Source organism: Canis lupus, chromosome 11 (assembly GCF_011100685.1).
Source record: "Canis lupus familiaris isolate Mischka breed German Shepherd chromosome 11, alternate assembly UU_Cfam_GSD_1.0, whole genome shotgun sequence".
Classification (NCBI taxonomy): Eukaryota; Metazoa; Chordata; class Mammalia; order Carnivora; family Canidae; genus Canis; species Canis lupus.
The window spans coordinates 337,935-355,792 of NC_049232.1; positions in this window are offsets into that span (position 1 = coordinate 337,935).

A 17,858-nucleotide genomic window follows, 5' to 3' on the forward strand; every position below is an offset into this window, starting at 1 on the left:
TAGCAAAAAAAAATTCTTTTTTTTTGATGAGAAAGAGGGTAGTAAGATCACAGGAAGAAAAAAATTATAGAGTATTGCTATTCTAGCATTTTTTTGTAACATGCTTTTATCTTTATTTTTAGAGGGAAAAAAAGCCTTCTGATAAAGAAGCTGGGACCTAGGAGTTCAAAGTTTGTGCTAATTGAAGTGTGTTGTTTTGTTTTAATTGTATCTTCAGAGGACAAGTTCTAAGAAATAACTTTTTTTTTTGGAATAAGTAACTTCTGAATGATAAATTTTAAATATGTAATTGAAATAGCTTCAAGATGATTTAACTTTTAGTTAATAACTAACATCTGTATCTCAGATATTGTTTTGTGGAAGGAGAGGATGAATTTGCTTGATGACAGGCCAACTGAAACAAATTGAGAGGATGGCAGTGTGCCCCCCCCCAAAAAATATTATCCAAAAATTATTTACAAAGGTTAGGACTCTTTGAGAAGGGATTCTTTCTTCTAGTATGTATTAGACTCCTGGCTTTAAACCACAATTATATGGCTCCTGAACCAAGTTCCCTTTCGCTGAAAGTTAACAAAATATAAAGGAGAGCAGTGAAAAAAAAAATGTGTGGAAAGTTTTAAGGCCCATGGTTGAGAACTTGGCAGATTGCAGTGTATCAGGTTCCAACTAGGAAAACAGAAAGTACTCTAAGTATTTGGGCAGAGGGAAACTAATGCAGGAAATCTGTGACAGACTCAGAGATCAGCATCAGAGAAAGCCCCTGCCAGATGTCAACACATACAGTTTTTAAAATAATGTTTAAGCAAGATAAAGTCAAATTTGAATACTATTTGACATACTATAAAAAAAGGAACAAATGGAAAGTCTCTAACTGAAAAACAGAATATCAATTTAATGGAAGATTGCACAGCTAATGAACTGACTTAGTGAACTGAAATATAAGGTATATCCAGAATGAAGCCTGAGGAGGGAGTAGCGGGGACAAAGGGATGAAAATGAGATATTAAGAGGTATAGGGGTTATGGTGATAAGGTCTAATATACCTTTATTGGAGTCACAGAATGAGGGTACCTAACAGCTGAGAATTTACCAAAACTGAAGATATGAATCCACAAATTTAAAAGCGCAAAGAATCTGAAGCAGCATTACTACTTAAAAACATCCACACCTATACATATCATAGTAAAACTGGAATAACCCAATGACACAGAAAAAACTTCAAAGAATGTATTAAACAAGAAGATGAACAGCTCACCAGCCAGTATGGAAGTCAGAACTTGTTAGCTTGATGCTTCCACTGTGACAAAAGATGCTAAACCTAGAATTCTATTCCTAGGGGAAATATCTTTTAAGAATTAGGTGGAACAGAGCTACTTTTAGGTAAACAAAGATTGGAAGGAGTTACCTCTAACAGGATAGAATGTCCTACTGGATGTTTTTCATACAGAAGGAAAATGACCTCACATGGAAAGTTGAGGAGGTAGAGAAGTAAATAGTTAATATGAAGATAAATCTCAATAAACATTTGGCATAGAAAACAATAATACTATATTACAATACATATCCAAATACCTTTATATATACATAATTAAATTTCACAAAAACAACGGCATATATAATGACAGGTAAATGAAGTTAAAGTATTCTGAGATCCTTTCATTGTCTAGTATGAAGATAAAAGTGCCAATTAACATTAGGCTTTGATGAATCAAGAATGGATCTTTTAAGTCCTTGGCCAGTAAAAGAAGAGAAAAAGTGTATAACTTCCAAACCAATAGAGGGAAAAGTAGAATAATAGACTAATTGTAATAGAATCCTAACAGAAGAATTCTAACCCAATCTGAAAGAAGTCAAGAAAAGATTACATAACTCTAGGTGAGGTGGGTAAATAGAAAGCAGTGAAGAAGATTTAAGCTCACATGTACTGAAAAGTATATATGGAAGGCCTAATGTTCCCATCAAAAGAAGTTATCAGATTAGATTAAAACTACAACATTACTCAGCCATTGAAACGATGAATACCCACCATTTGCCTTAACCTGGATGGAACTGGAGGGTATTATGCTGAGTGAAGTAAGTCAATCCGAGAAGGACAATCACTATATGGTTTCACTCATATGGGGAATAGAAAAAATAGTGAAAGGGATTATAGGGGAAAGGAGAGAAAATGAGTGGGAAAAATCAGAGAGGATGACAAATGAGAGACTCCTAACTTGGGAAATGAACAAGGGGTAGTGGAAGGGGAGGTGGGCGGGGGGATGGGGTGACTGGGTGACGGGCACTGAGGGGGGCACTTGACAGGATGAATGCTGGGTGTTATACTATATGTTGGCTAATCAAACTCCAATTATATTTATATATATATATATATATATATATATTAAAACCACAACATGCTATTTCCAAAAGACACCTCCAAGAAACACATACCTAAGCACATCTTTGGGTCTTTAAATTGAGCCAAAGAACGGAAATAGATATGCCACATAACAGTAATTAAAAAGAAGCTGATGGGGATGCCTGGGTGGCTCAGCGGTTGAGCATCTGCCTTTGGCCCAGGGCATGATCCTGGAGTCCCCAGGATCGAGTCCCACATTGGGCTTCCTGCCTGGAGCCTGCTTCTCCCTCTGCCTATGTCTCTGCCTCTGTCTGTCTCTCTCTCTCTCTGTGTCTTTCATGAATAAATAAATAAATCTAAAAAAAAGGAAGCTGATGTTATTAGTTTCAGAAAAAAAATAAGCAAAAAGCATTCCTACAGATAGAGGATTCCTTCTTACAATTTCAATTCACCAGGAAGATATAATAATTCTACATTTGCATGCATTTAATAAAATGGCCTCAGATATATAAAGCACACTTTATAGATCTGTAAGTAGAAATGGGTAACTACAATTATCTCATTAACCGACAGAACAAGCAGACAAAAATCCACTAAGAGCAGAAAAGATCTGAACAATACACTACAACCTTGATGTAAAGCTTCAACTAGATGAGTGCACCCGCATCTGCAAAACACATAATCTTGGGGTGGCTGAGTGGCTCAATCAGTTAAGCATCTGCCTAAGGGTCAGATCATGATCCCAGAGTCCTGGGATTGAGCCCCAAATCAGGCTCCCTGCTCAGTGGGGAGCCTGCTTTTCCCTCTTCCTCTGCCTCTCCCCCCACCTTCACTTGTACTCTCTCTCAAATAAATAAGTAAAAAAAAAAAAAAAACAAAAAAAAACAAAAACAAAAAAAAACCCAACACATTCTTTTCTAGTGCCATGGAAACTTCACTGAGATCAAACACATGCTGGGCCATAAGCAGATCCAAACAAATGTCAAAGGGTTGCAATCAAGAAGAGCATGTTTTCTGACCACAATGTGATAATAAAATATAACTAGGAAATCCCTGTATATTTAAATATTTAAAAGTACACTTCTAAATAATTTATGGGATCTATTGTGATTATTTGTGACTTTTGTTCTTTCTTTATTACACCAAAGGTTTATCAATTTTAATACTCTTTCCAGAGTATTTTTTTAACTTTTTTTTTTTTTTAAGATTCATTTATTCATGAGAGACACAGAGAGAGAAAGAGAGGCAGAGACACAGGCAGAGGGAGCAGCAGGCTCCATGTAAGGAGCTCGATGCGGAACTCGATCCCAGGAACCCGGGGTCACGCCTTGGGTTGCAGACGGTGCTAAACTGCTGAGCCACCCGGGCTGCCCCTTTCTAAAGAGTATTAATATTAACCTTGACTTTTGATCCTTTCCATTGTCATTTTCTTTCATTATGTTTTGCTCTTACTTTTATCTCCTTCTTTTAACTTTAAAAAACAAGACAGATCGCTAGTCAATTTAACAATGATCTTCGTATTAAGACTTGCAAAAGACGGGATCCCTGGGTGGCTCAGCGGTTTGGCGCCTGCCTTTGGCCCGGGGCGCGATCCTGGAGTCCCGGGTTCGAGTCCCACGTCGGGCTCCCGGCATGGAGCCTGCTTCTCCCTCCTCCTGTGTCTCTGCCTCTTTCTCTCTCTCTCAGTGTCTATCATAAATAAAAATAAATAAATAAATCTTAAAAAAAAAAAAAGACTTGCAAAAGATAAAATGCTTTTTCATGAATCCTAAGAGCAACCTTGTGAGTTGGACCATTCCCGGTGAAATTATAGACAGGAAAACAAATAAATTCATGGTTATTGCATTCACTGGGATGTTGGCCCTAACGTCGGCATCCAAGACCAAAGGAACTTCTTCTGTCCTCCAGGGCTTTGCCCTGCCAACCCCAGGACCTCCTCTTATCCTTTGAGATCTTAAGGGACAGTCACCTCCAAACAGCCCTAGTTAAGATGGTAGAGGCTTGGTTCCCACCAATCCTTTCTGTATTAATCTCCAGCCCATCTATTGCCAAGAAAACAAAGGGAAGAGTGGGGAGAAGCAAAATGTATATAGTATGAGTGGGCAGGCTGCCTAAGCTGGAGAAGCAAGTGTGAAGTAATCCTGTTGTACCCAACACTCTTGGTCACTGGAGTAGAGCTGGAGACTTCTGCTGACTCCTTTTCCAGCCTGAAAAAGCAAAGCATGTTTGCTTAGAAATAATGGATTGCTTGCTTAGAAGCAAGATACTGCTGGGTAACCAGATCCAATCATTTTTCTCGAATCTCATCTTAGGTTGTACCTGTGTATGGGGTGGTCTTTGAGATATTTTCTTGGCTTTCAGATGGGGCTGCCTTCCACTACCTGACTATCCTGTTGCTAGAGTCCTGGGACAGAGGCCATCACATGGCGAGACTTCCTTCATGCACTTTTATGCTAAAATTTCTCATTCTAGGCACACTTCTGAGGACTCTAATAACACTAACTTCTCCAACCCTCATTACAACATATGAGGTCCCTACTATTATTATTCCAATAAAGGACAGCTGAGGACACACAGCATAAAACAAGACTTAATTACTTGCCTAAAGTCATCGGGACATTAAGTAAAAGAGCCCTAATTTGCATCTGGGGTTCCTGGTGGAAAGAACATGTTTGGCTGCTCTACTTTGTAGTTTCTCTACATAAGATTCACATAAACTCCTTCCTGAGCATAACTGATACCCTCCATAGCCTGAGAAGAACTGTCAGGTCTAAATGGGAACATTCTATATAAATAATTGCATTAAAACGTCTTTCTTCATGTCTCCAGGCTGAGGAATGCAGCTGAGGCTGGAGAAGTATGGAGAAACCTCCCAGCCCAAGTAATACCCTGTAAGTGGTTGTTATCAATTTTTCAAGGTCTTGATGAAGACAGACTTCAGGTCCCCACTGTCATCTTCAGCTAACTGGTCCTCAGCTGACCCTATCTCATTTTTTTTTTTTTTGTAAATTTTTTTTATTGGTGTTCAATTTGCCAACATATAGGATAACACCCAGCGCTCATCCCATCAAGTGCCCCCTCAGTGCCCGTCACCCAGTCGCCCCAACCCCCGCCCACCTCCCCTTCCACCACCCCTAGTTCGTTTCCCAAAGTTAGGAGTCTCTCATGTTCTGTCTCCCTTTCTGATATTTCCCACACATTTTTTCTCCTTTCTCCTTTATTCCCTGTCACTATTTTTTATATTCCCCAAATGAATGAGACCATATAATGTTTGTCCTTCTCCAATTGACTTATTTCACTCAGCATAATACCCTCCAGTTCCATCCACTTCGAAGCAAATGGTGGGTATTTGTCATTTCTAATGGCTGAGTAATATTCCATTGTATACATAAACCACATCTTCTTTATCCATTCGTCTTTAGATGGACACCGAGGCTCCTTCCACAGTTTGGCTATTGTGGCCATTGCTGCTAGAAACATCGGGGTGCAGGTGTCCCGGCGTTTCATTGCATCTGTATCTTTGTGATCCTCTCTCATTTTTGAATCCCATGATGGAAAACTTCCCTTGCATTGCATGACTGGTATTCAGTACCACTTCACCCCTAGAGTCTCCATACATAAACACTGATGAAAATTCTCAGGCTTTCACCAAAATAGTGTGTATGCCTAGGGAAGGCTTTTCCATATTCACTGTTGTTTCCCCTTTCTGCTCTTTTCCCTCCCTCCCCTGTCCTCCTCCATCCCCTAGGGATTGAACTCCCCTCATAGTCTTTACCAGTCCACATCATAAGATGTGAGACCTTTAGAAAGTTTTGGTAAGTTACAGTTTTCTAGGATGTTTTTTTCATGTAACATTTCTAATTTATTATAATAAAATTGGAATATAATCATATTCTTTTAATACTTGTAGCATTTGTAATACCAAACTTCAGAAATTCACTGAGACTTCAAGGTACTGGGTGCTTTGTTCAAATGGTTGCAACAGGAAAAGTTCTCAAAGAACTGTTTCTGCACAAGGAGGTAGGAGATGAGTTTTATAGGGAAATAAATCAACAGTGTTCATTGCAGTTTGGGTGGGATTTGATCATGTAGGTATCACAATCTTTCATAAATGGGTTGTGTTTCCTTTTTTTTTTTATGGGTTGTGTTTCTTTGTCATTTGGCTCATCTTATGTTACATCCGGTTCTCAGAATTGTTGACTCAAGGAATTTAGAGGGAGTAGGTTATTCTCTGAGTATCAGGGAGTGAAGAGGTTTCTACTCTCAGAGAATAGAAGATTTTACAGTTCTTATTCCCCCTTTTTATTCCTGACGTTGGTTATTTTTTTCTTTGATCTCACCAGAGGTTTGTCAGTTTTATTAGTCTTTTCCAAAACACACACACACACACACACACACACACACACACACACACATTTGGTTTTGTTGATCCTCTATTTTCCTATTTCATAAATGTCTACCTCTTATTACTTTCTTATTTTAGCTTTTTGGGGATTTATTTGATTATTCTAACTCTGACATGGTTCTTACGTGATAAATTACTAGGTTTTCTGATCTTTAAAAATATCTTTTTAGGCCATAAATGTCTAAGCACTGCTTAATCAATATCCCACTGGTCTTGATTACAGTATTCAGTTCAAAATATTTTCTTCCTTGAACCATGACTAAGAAAAATATTTGTAAATTTCTGAATATAATGAGGATGGCTTAATAGCTTATTATTAATTTCTAATTTAATTGCATAGTCAAGAGGACATATTCTGTATGATTTCAATTCTTAAAATTTGTTGAAGGTTACTTTATGATCCAGCATTTGGTTAATTTTGTCCTCCCAACTTCACTGAGATATAACTGACATGTAACATTGTGTAGATCAATATTTAAAAATGTTTCATGTGTGTTGAGGAAAAAAATTGTATACTTAATACACTGGTTCAGGGTTCCATGTATTAGGTTACTTGTTAAGTCATAATGCTCAAATTTGTAACTGTACTACTTTTTAATATTTTTGTCCTTTTAATTACTGAGGGATGTACCAAAAATCTCCCATCATGATTGTGGATTTTATATTTCTCCTTTGAGTTCTGCATATATTTGCCAACTCGAGCTGTTATTAGGTACATACTAACTTAAAACTGTTATGTCTTCCTCGTATTTTCTTTTTTTTTTTAATTTATTTTTTATTGGTGTTCAATTTACTAACATACAGAATAACCCCCAGTGCCCGTCACCCATTCACTCCCACCCCCCGCCCTCCTCCCCTTCTACCACCCCTAGTTCGTTTCCCAGAGTTAGCAGTCTTTACGTTCTGTCTCCCTTTCTGATATTTCCCACACATTTCTTCTCCCTTCCCTTATATTCCCTTTCACTATTATTTATATTCCCCAAATGAATGAGAACATATAATGTTTGTCCTTCTCCGACTGACTTACTTCACTCAGCATAATACCCTCCAGTTCCATCCACGTCGAAGCAAATGGTGGGTATTTGTCATTTCTAATAGCTGAGTAATATTCCATTGTATACATAAACCACATCTTCTTTATCCATTCATCTTTCGTTGGACAACGAGGCTCCTTCCACAGTTTGGCTATCATGGCCATTGCTGCTATAAACATCGGGGTGCAGGTGTCCCGGCGTTTCATTGCATTTGTATCTTTGGGGTAAATCCCCAACAGTGCAATTGCTGGGTCGTAGGGCAGGTATATTTTTAACTGTTTGAGGAACCTCCACACAGTTTTCCAGAGTGGCTGCACCAGTTCACATTCCCACCAACAGTGTAAGAGGGTTCCCTTTTCTCCGCATCCCCTCCAACATTTGTTGTTTCCTGCCTTGTTAATTTGCCCCATTCTCACCGGTGTGAGGTGGTATCTCATTGTGGTTTTGATTTGTATTTCCCTGATGGCAAGTGATGCAGAGCATTTTCTCATATGCATGTTGGCCATGTCTATGTCTTCCTCTGTGAGATTTCTCTTCATGTCTTTTGCCCATTTCATGATTGGATTGTTTGTTTCTTTGGTGTTGAGTTTAAGAAGTTCTTTATAGATCTTGGAAACTAGCCCTTTATCTGATATGTCATTTGCAAATATCTTCTCCCATTCTGTAGGTTGTCTTTGAGTTTTGTTGACTGTATCCTTTGCTGTGCAAAAGCTTCTTATCTGGATGAAGTCCCAATAGTTCATTTTTGCTTTTGTTTCTTTTGCCTTCGTGGATGTATCTTGCAAGAAGTTACTGTGGCCGAGTTCAAAAAGGGTGTTGCCTGTGTTCTTCTCTAGGATTTTGATGGAATCTTGTCTCACATTTAGATCTTTCATCCATTTTGAGTTTATCTTTGTGTATGGTGCAAGAGAGTGGTCTAGTTTCATTCTTCTGCATGTGGATGTCCAATTTTCCCAGCACCATTTATTGAAGAGACTGTCTTTCTTCCAATGGATAGTCTTTCCTCCTTTATCGAATATTAGTTGCCCATAAAGTTCAGGGTCCACTTCTGGATTCTCTATCCTGTTCCATTGATCTATGTGTCTGTTTTTGTGCCAGTACCACACTGTCTTGATGACCACAGCTTTGTAGTACAACCTGAAATCTGGCATTGTGATGCCCCCAGATATGGTTTTCTTTTTTAAAATTCCCCTGGCTATTCGGGGTCTTTTCTGATTCCACACAAATCTTAAAATAATTTGTTCTAACTCTCTGAAGAAAGTCCATGGTATTTTGATAGGGATTGCATTAAACGTGTATATTGCCCTGGGTAACGTTGACATTTTCACAATATTAATTCTGCCAATCCATGAGCATGGAATATTTTTCCATCTCTTTGTGTCTTCCTCAATTTCTTTCAGAAGTGTTCTATAGTTTTGAGGGTATAGATCCTTTACATCTTTGGTTAGGTTTATTCCTAGGTATCTTATGCTTTTGGGTGCAATTGTAAATGGGATTGACTCCTTAATTTCTCTTTTTCAGTCTCATTGTTAGTGTATAGAAATGCCACTGACTTCTGGGCATTGATTTTGTATCCTGCCACGCTACGGAATTGCTGGATGAGTTCTAGCAATCTTGGGGTGGAGACTTTTGGGTTTTCTATGTAGAGTATCATGTCATCGGCCAAGAGGGAGAGTTTGACTTCTTCTTTGCCAATTTGAATGCCCTTAATGTCTTTTTGTTGTCTGATTGCTGAGGCTAGGACTTCCAGTACTATGTTGAACAGCAGTGGTGAGAGTGGACATCCCTGTCTTGTTCCTGATCTTAGGGGAAAGGCTCCCAGTGCTTCCCCATTGAGAATGATATTTGCTGTGGGCTTTTCATAGATGGCTTTTAAGATGTCGAGGAATGTTCCCTCTATCCCTACACTCTGAAGAATTTTGATCAGGAATGGATGCTGTATTTTGTCAAATGCTTTCTCTGCATCCAATGAGAGGATCGTATGGTTCTTGGTTTTTCTCTTGCTGATATGATGAATCACATTGATTGTTTTACGGGTGTGTTTACGGGTGTTGAACCCGCCTTGTGTCCCAGGGATAAATCCTACTTGGTCATGGTGAATAATTTTCTTAATGTACTGTTGGATCCTATTGGCCAGTATCTTGTTGAGAATTTTTGCATCCATGTTCATCAGGGATATTGGTCTGTAATTCTCCTTTTTGGTGGGGTCTTTGTCTGGTTTTGGAATTAAGGTGATGCTGGCCTCAGAACGAATTTGGAAGTACTCCATCTCTTTCTATCTTTCCAAACAGCTTTAGGAGAATAGGTATGGTTTCTTCTTTAAACATTTGATAAAATTCCCCTGGGAAGCCATCTGGCCCTGGACTCTTGTGTCTTGGGAGGTTTTTGATGACTGCTTCAATTTCCTCCCTGGTTATTGGCCTGTTCAGGTTTTCTATTTCTTCCTGTTCCAGTTTTGGTAGTTTGTGGCTTTCCAGGAATGCGTCCATTTCTTCTAGATTGCCTAATTTATTGGCGTATAGCTGTTCATAATATGTTTTTAAAATCGTTTGTATTTCCTTGGTGTTGGTAGTGATCTCTCCTTTCTCATTCATGATTTTATTAATTTGAGTCTTCTCTCTCTTCTTTTTAATAAGGCTGGCTAATGGTTTATCTATCTTATTAATTCTTTCAAAGAACCAACTCCTGGTTCTGTTGATCTGTTCCACAGTTCTTCTGGTCTCGATTTCGTTGAGTTCTGCTCGAATCTTTATTAACTCCCTTCTTCTCTTGGGTGTAGGATCTATTTGCTGTTTTTTCTCTAGCTCCTTTATGTGTAAGGTTAGCTTTTGTATTTGAGTTCTTTCCAGTTTTTGAATGGATGCTTGTATTGCGATGTATTTCCCCCTTAGGACTGCTTTTGCTGCATCCCAAAGAATTTGAACGGTTGTATCTTCATTCTCATTAGTTTCCATGAATCTTTTTAATTCTTCCTTAATTTCCTGGTTGACCCTTTTATCTTTTAGCAGGATGGTCCTTAACCTCCACGTGTTTGAGGTCCTTCCAAACTTCTTGTTGTGATTTAGTTCTAATTTCAAGGCATTATGGTCTGAGAATATGCAGGGGACAATCCCAATCTTTTGGTATCAGTTCAGACCCGATTTGTGACACCGTATGTGGTCTATTCTGGAGAAAGTTCCATGTGCACTTGAGAAGAATGTGTATTCAGTTGAGTTTGGATGTAAAGTTCTGTAGATATCTGTGTAATCCATCTGGTCCAGTGTATCATTTAAAGCTCTCGTTTCTTTGGAGATGTTGTGCTTAGAAGACCTATCGAGTATAGAAAGAGCTAGATTGAAGTCACCAAGTATAAGTGTATTATTATCTAAGTATTTCTTCACTTTGGTTAATAATTGATTTATATATTTGGCAGCTCCCACATTCGGGGCATATATATTGAGTATTGTTAAGTCCTCTTGTTGAATAGATCCTTTAAGTATGATATAGTGTCCCTCTTCATCTCTCACTACAGTCTTTGGGGTAAATTTTAGTTTATCTGATATAAGGATGGCTACCCCTGCTTTCTTTTGAGGACCATTCGAATGGTAAATGGTTCTCCAACCTTTTATTTTCAGGCTGTAGGTGTCCTTCTGTCTAAAATGAGTCTCTTGTAGACAGCAAATAGATGGGTCCTGCTTTTTTATCCAGCTGAAACCCTGTGCCTTTTGATGGGGTCATTAAGCCCGTTCACATTCAGAGTTACTATTGAGAGATACGAGTTTAGTGTCATCATGATATCTATTCAGTCCTTGTTTTTGTGGACTCTTCCACTGAACTTCTTCTTAAAGGGGAATTTTAAGAGTCCCCCTTAAAATTTCTTGCAGAGCTGGTTTGGAGGTCACATATTCTTTTAGTTGCTGCCTGTCTTGGAAGCTCTTTATCTCTCCTTCCATTTTGAATGAGAGCCTTGCTGGATAAAGTATTCTTGGTTGCATGTTCTTCTCATTTAGGACGCTGAATATATCCTGCCAGCCCTTTCTGGCCTGCCAGGTCTCTGGGGAGAGCTCTGCTGTTACCTTAATACTCCTCCCCATAAAAGTCAGGGATTTCTTGTCTCTTGCTGCTTTAAGGATCTTCTCTTTATCTTTGGAATTTGCAAGCTTCACTATTAAATGTCGAGGTGTTGAACGGTTTTTATTGATTTTAGGGGGGGATCTCTCTATTTCCTGGATCTGAATGCCTGTTTCCCTTCCCAGATTAGGAAAGTTTTCAGATAGAATTTGTTCAAATACATATTCTGGCCCTCTGTCCCTTTCGGCGCCCTCGGGAACCCCAATTAAACGTAGGTTTTTCTTTCTCAGGCTGTCGTTTATTTCCCTTAATCTATCTTCATGGTGTTTTAATTGTTTGTCTCTTTTTTCCTCAGTTTCCCTCTTTGCTATCAACTTGTCTTCTATGTCACTCACTCGTTCTTCCACCTCGTTAACCCTCGTCGTTAGGACTTCTAGTTTGGATTGCATCTCATTCAACTGATTTTTAATTTCTGCCTGATTAGCTCTAAATTCTGCAGTCATGAAGTCTCTTGAGTCCTTTATACTTTTTTCTAGAGCCACCAGTAGCTGTATAATAGTGCTTCTGAATTGGCTTTCTGACATTGAATTGTAATCCAGATTTTGTAACTCTGTGGGAGAGACGACTGTTTCTGATTCTTTCTTTTGAGGTGAGGTTTTCCTTCTAGTCATTTTGCTCAGTGCAGAGTGGCGAAAAGCAAGTTGTATTGGGAAAAAGAGAAAAAGAGAGGAGAGAAAGAAGGAAAGAAAAGAGAAAGAGAAAAAAAAGGGAAGAAAAAAAAACGAAAAAAAAAAAGAAAAAGAGAAAGAAAAAGAAAGGAGAAAAAAAGGGGCTGGGGGAAGGAAACAAGTCAAAAAGCAAAACAAAAAAAAAAAACAAAACAAAAAAAAAAAAGAACCACGGGGGAGTATCTTCTGATTCTGTGTACTTTAAGTCCCTTGACTTCCCCTGGAACTTGTCTGTCCAGCTGGTCTTCTGGGGGAGGGGCCTGTTGTGCTGATTTTCAGGTGTTAGCAGTTGGGGGAGCTGCTGTGCCCCTGCCTGGTGCAGGGCTCAGTGGGGGTTGTTTACCCCGTGAGGCCGCAGGAGGAACAGCCCCAGTGGCGGGGCAGCTCTGGAAACCTGGATTCAGCTCCGGCAGGAACTCCGTCTGCAGGGCCTGGAGGCTCCGGGGCGGGGCCGCTGATCTGCTCAGCTGGGGCAGGAGCGTCCTTGCTGTCCTGGGCCCTCCCGGCCTCTGCCTGTCCCGGGGGAGGCGGGATCCTGGGCTGTGTCCCGGCGCCCTGTGCTCCGGGGCCTGCGCTGTTGGATTCGCGCTCCCGGGCCGCGCAACCCCCTCCGCGGAGCCGCCGCCCGAGCCCCTCCGAGCTGCTCCTGGAACCGCGCAGCCCCCTCCGCACGGAGCCTCTTCCTCTGCCCGAGCCCCTCCGAGCTGCTCCCGGGGCCGCGCAGCCCCCTCCGCGGAGCCGCCGCCCGAGCCCCTCGAGCTGCTCCGGGTCCCGCCGTGCGCGCTGCAGCCCTTAGGGAGCTCGGCGCACTCTCCCGGGGCGCAGGTGTCTGTTAGTGTCCCCGGGAGCCCAGGGCATCCCCGCATCCTGGGTCCTGCTCCAACTCCCCGCGAGCCCCTTTCCCCCGGGAAGGTCGGTGCAGCTCCTGCTCCTCCGGGACGGGGCTCTCCTGTCCTGGGGACACTCGCCCCGGCCTCAGCCCGGCTCCTCGCGGGCCCCTCCCCCTTGGAGGCCTTTTGTTTCTTTGTTTCTTTTTCCCCGTCTTCCTACCTTGATGGAAGCGCGAACTCTTCTCACTGTTGCATTCCAGCTGGTCTCTCTTTAAATCTCAGGCCGAATTGATAGATTTTCAGGATAATTTGAAGGTTTTCTAGGTAATTTGGTGGAGACAGGTGACTCGGGGACCCTACTCTTCCGCCATCTTGCTCCTCCCCTCTTTCCTCGTATTTTCTTTCCTGACCTTTTGTCTTAATGTAATGAATGATTCCCTTTATCTGTAGGAGTACATCTCTTTATGACTTAAAGTATCTATTTCATCTAATATTAGAACTACAATAGTTTCTATTGGTTACTGTTTGCTTCAAATAACTTTCACATTCTTTCACTTTCAAATGTTGAGTATCCTCATATTTGAGGTGAGTCTCCTGTATACAGTATACAGTGGAGTTTTATACTTCTGTCCCATCTCCTACAGTGTGAATGTTTATATTTCCCCTAAACTCACATGTTGGAATCTGAATGCCCAGTGTGGTAGTATTAGGGGGTTGGGCTTTGGGAAATGAAGTCATGAGAGTGGAGCTATGATGAATGAAATCAATGCTATTAAATGAGACCCCAGGGGATCCCTGGGTGGCTCAGGGGTTCAGCATCTGCCTTTGGCCCAGGGCATGATCCTGGAGACCTGGGATCGAGTCCCCATCGGGCTCCGGCATGCAGCCTGCTTCTCCCTCCTCCTGTGTCTCTGCCTCTCTCTCTCTATGTCTATTATGAATAAATAAATAAAATCTTAAAAAAAAAATGAGACCCAAAAGAACTTCCCAGCCCTTTCCACCACATTAGGGTACAATTAGAAATCTGCAATCTAGAAAAGAGAGCCTTCACCCAACCATGCTGATCTCCAACCACTCTGATCTTAAACTTCCAGCCTCCAGAACTATGAGAAATAGTTCAGCTGTTAATAAGCCACCCAGTCTGCGGTATTTGTTATAGTGGCTTGAATAAACGAAGTCATTGTTTGACAATCTTTGTCATTTAAATTAAATGGAAATATTATTTTTGGATTAAGATCTAACACTTTTTTCCTTCTGCCACTCCATCTTTTACTTTTTTAAAAATTCATTTTTTCCTCTACTAGTATTAAAAATATACATTGTATTTTATGATTACCCTAGATTTTACAATATGTAGGAGATTAACCAAAATCTCACTTTATATAATAAATTCTTTTGACTCTCTCCCGACAGATATTATTGTTGTCTGGTATATTGAGTCTATTTTAACAACTCTAAATCTTTATTGTTTTGTATAAAAATGCTCATTTACATTTGCCTACATATCTCTTACTCTTTGCTCTTCCTTTTTGCATCACAGAACATCATCTAGGATCACTTTCTTTCGGTATTAAAATGCATTCCTTAGAATTGCCTTTAGTGAGGGTCAGCAGGGGAAAAAGAAACAAGTTCTGTCCTAAAATGTGTTTATTTTGTCCTCATTCTTTTTTTTTTTTTAACTTTTATTTATTTATTTGATAGTCACACACACAGAGAGAGGCAGAGGGAGAAACAAGCTCCATGCACCGGGAGCCCGACGTGGGATTCGATCCCCGGTCTCCAGGATCATGCCCTGGGCCAAAGGCAGGCGCCAAACCGCTGCACCACCCAGGGTTCCCTTTGTCCTCACTCTTGAAGGATATTTCCACTGGGTGTAAACATCTAGGCTGACAGTTATTTTCTGTCTTTATACTCAGGTTTTCATTCCACTCTTTCGTCTTCTATTGTTGCTGGTAAGTCTGTTGTTCTTTGAAGTAATTTGTCCTTAGCTGTTAAATTTTTCCCCCTTTTTCTACAGTTACACTATGATGTGTCTAGATGTGATTTCTGTAAATGCACTCTTTAGGCTTTTGAATCTGTAGACTTGTTTTTCATCAGCTCTGGAAAATTCACAGCCCCAGTTGTGAATTTTTGGCCCTTTTCTCTGTCTGTCCTTGCCTTCTGAGACTGTGACTTTACATATATGTAAAACTTCCCAGTGAAATCCTACCTTCTCTATTTTACCATATTTTTAAATATATTTTATTGAAGTTCGATTTGCCAACATATAACACCCAGTGCTCATTCCATCAAGTGCCCCCCTCAGTGTCCATCACCCAGTCATTTTTCTAACCCCATGTTGTCTGTGTTCTGGATAATTTCTTCACCTTCATCTTTCAGCTCACCAATTCTACTTCTAACTTTGTCACAATCTGTAGCCAAATACATCTTTAAATATTTTACCAAGATATTTTTACAAAAACCCAATACAAAAACATGTATCTGATAACATGCAAAGCCCATGTGAATCTTTTCTGCTGATTGTGTCATATTGCCTTTTCCCCTCGTGCCTGATTATCTTTGCTTGCTTATTAACTGCTCCTGAAAAATTACCTTTAAAAAGTTTTCCTGAGGTCTAGATTGAAGAAATCCTCTACCAAAGATGCCTTGTGTTTGCTTTAGCCAGGGCTCAGGTTGTGTTTACCTGGATCATAAGGGTTGGTCAGTAACCTACAAGGTGTTAGGGGTATTTTCTTTCCCCCCTTTTTAAAAAGATTTTATTTATTCTTGAGAGACACACACACAGAGGCAGACACAGGCAGAGGGAGAAGCAGGCTCCCCACAGGGTCTGATGCAGACCAATCCCTAGGACCCCAGGATCATACCCTGAGCCAAAGGCAGCCAATTATCTGCTGAGCTACCCAGGCATCCCTCTCTTCCCTTTCTATTGCTCTGTTCAGTTACAAGGCCACTGTCTCTACATTCCCTTGGGTCTGAAGGATGGTTTATCTTGAGGATGTAGCACTTTGGGAAGCCAGCTTAACTTCGGAAAGTTCTCATGTAAGATTCACCTCAGGTGGGCCTGGCCCTGACCTTGTAGTCCTCACTCCCTATGGCTGGTTAAGTGGGACCCAGCTGTGCAAAATCAGCTAACAGTGTAGGACATAAGTTGCTTTGGTGTTCCCTTCTCTGATGACAGGATCTCATTTTTAAACTGTCTTGTTTAAGCGATTTTTTTTATTCTCAATGCTTTCTTGAGGGGAAGGGGCAGCATGCCATCTAGATTTTTTTAAATGCAGCTTTTCATTGTTGTTGGTATGAAATTGAGCCTTTACCAGAAGATACTGTCCTGTCTTTTCAATATTGGTTTTTCTCTTTTCCAGACTTTGAGGTTTTCCAGTCCAGATCTTTAGATACTTGACTTCCATCCTTCTGGTTTGCTCATGCCACTTACCATACATAGTTAACAAAATAAAGAGCTAAGAGCATCCTGACCTCCTCAGAAATAATACAAGCACTTTAGGCCACTTTCATGCAGATCTTCCAGCTTTCAATTTACCTACTATTATCTAATATTTCAATTCTATCTTTAAGTCCTCTGTATTAGACACCGCTTTAAAAAAAGTGTTTAAAAAATAAAATAAAATAAAATAATAGTGTTTTGATTTACCTATATGTTGCAAGTTTAATTCTCTTCTTGCACATCAGGCATTTTCTCTATAGTGGTGGGGGATGGTGTTCACTAAACAAGCACAAGTGAACCTGAACAGGTGCAGCTGCATCAGCTCATTGGATCTGTACCACAAAGTCCACCTGGCACAACTGGAAATTTATTTGAGATCTGCTTGAGCCATATGCTATTTAGCCCTAGGTGGGCTGGAGGCCCATTTCCTGTGGGTCAGAGTCAGTGGAGGTCTCAGTGGGAGCATGTCCCAGTACTCAGCAGACTGGGGCACTCAGAATCCCCATTTAAGTGGTTGCCATCTTCTCCCTTGTTATTTACCATTTCTCTCCCAACTGCAGGTGGTACATTAGGTCCAGGTGGAGCTCAAGTACATGGGGGTGTGTGCATGGAGGGATGTTCAAGCCAATGGTGGCCTCAAGTAAATGAAAGATCGATACCTGGCTACTCCTTGAAATTGATATTCTACAGCCTTCCTTTCTGCTTGTGATGCACCAACCCTGAAACAACCAGCCCCTTTTGAGGATATGTGAGCTTTTCGAATGCCTTTAATCAGACCATCCTACTTCCCACTCCTCCCTTTTTAAAAAGCAACTGTCCCATCACTGCCTCCTCCTTCCCCATTGATGGTGGTCACCTTCCTCTCTACACTCACTTCAGCCTCCATTAGTGTGGTTTTGCTTGTGGACTTTCTCCGTTACCTATTCTTTATTCACTCCTGCTGCCTAGTTGCTAGGACAGGGGATTGTGCCTGGCAGATCATCAACAGAGTATTTGCTGAATCCATTAATCCAAGTCTGTGGAGAGGGTCA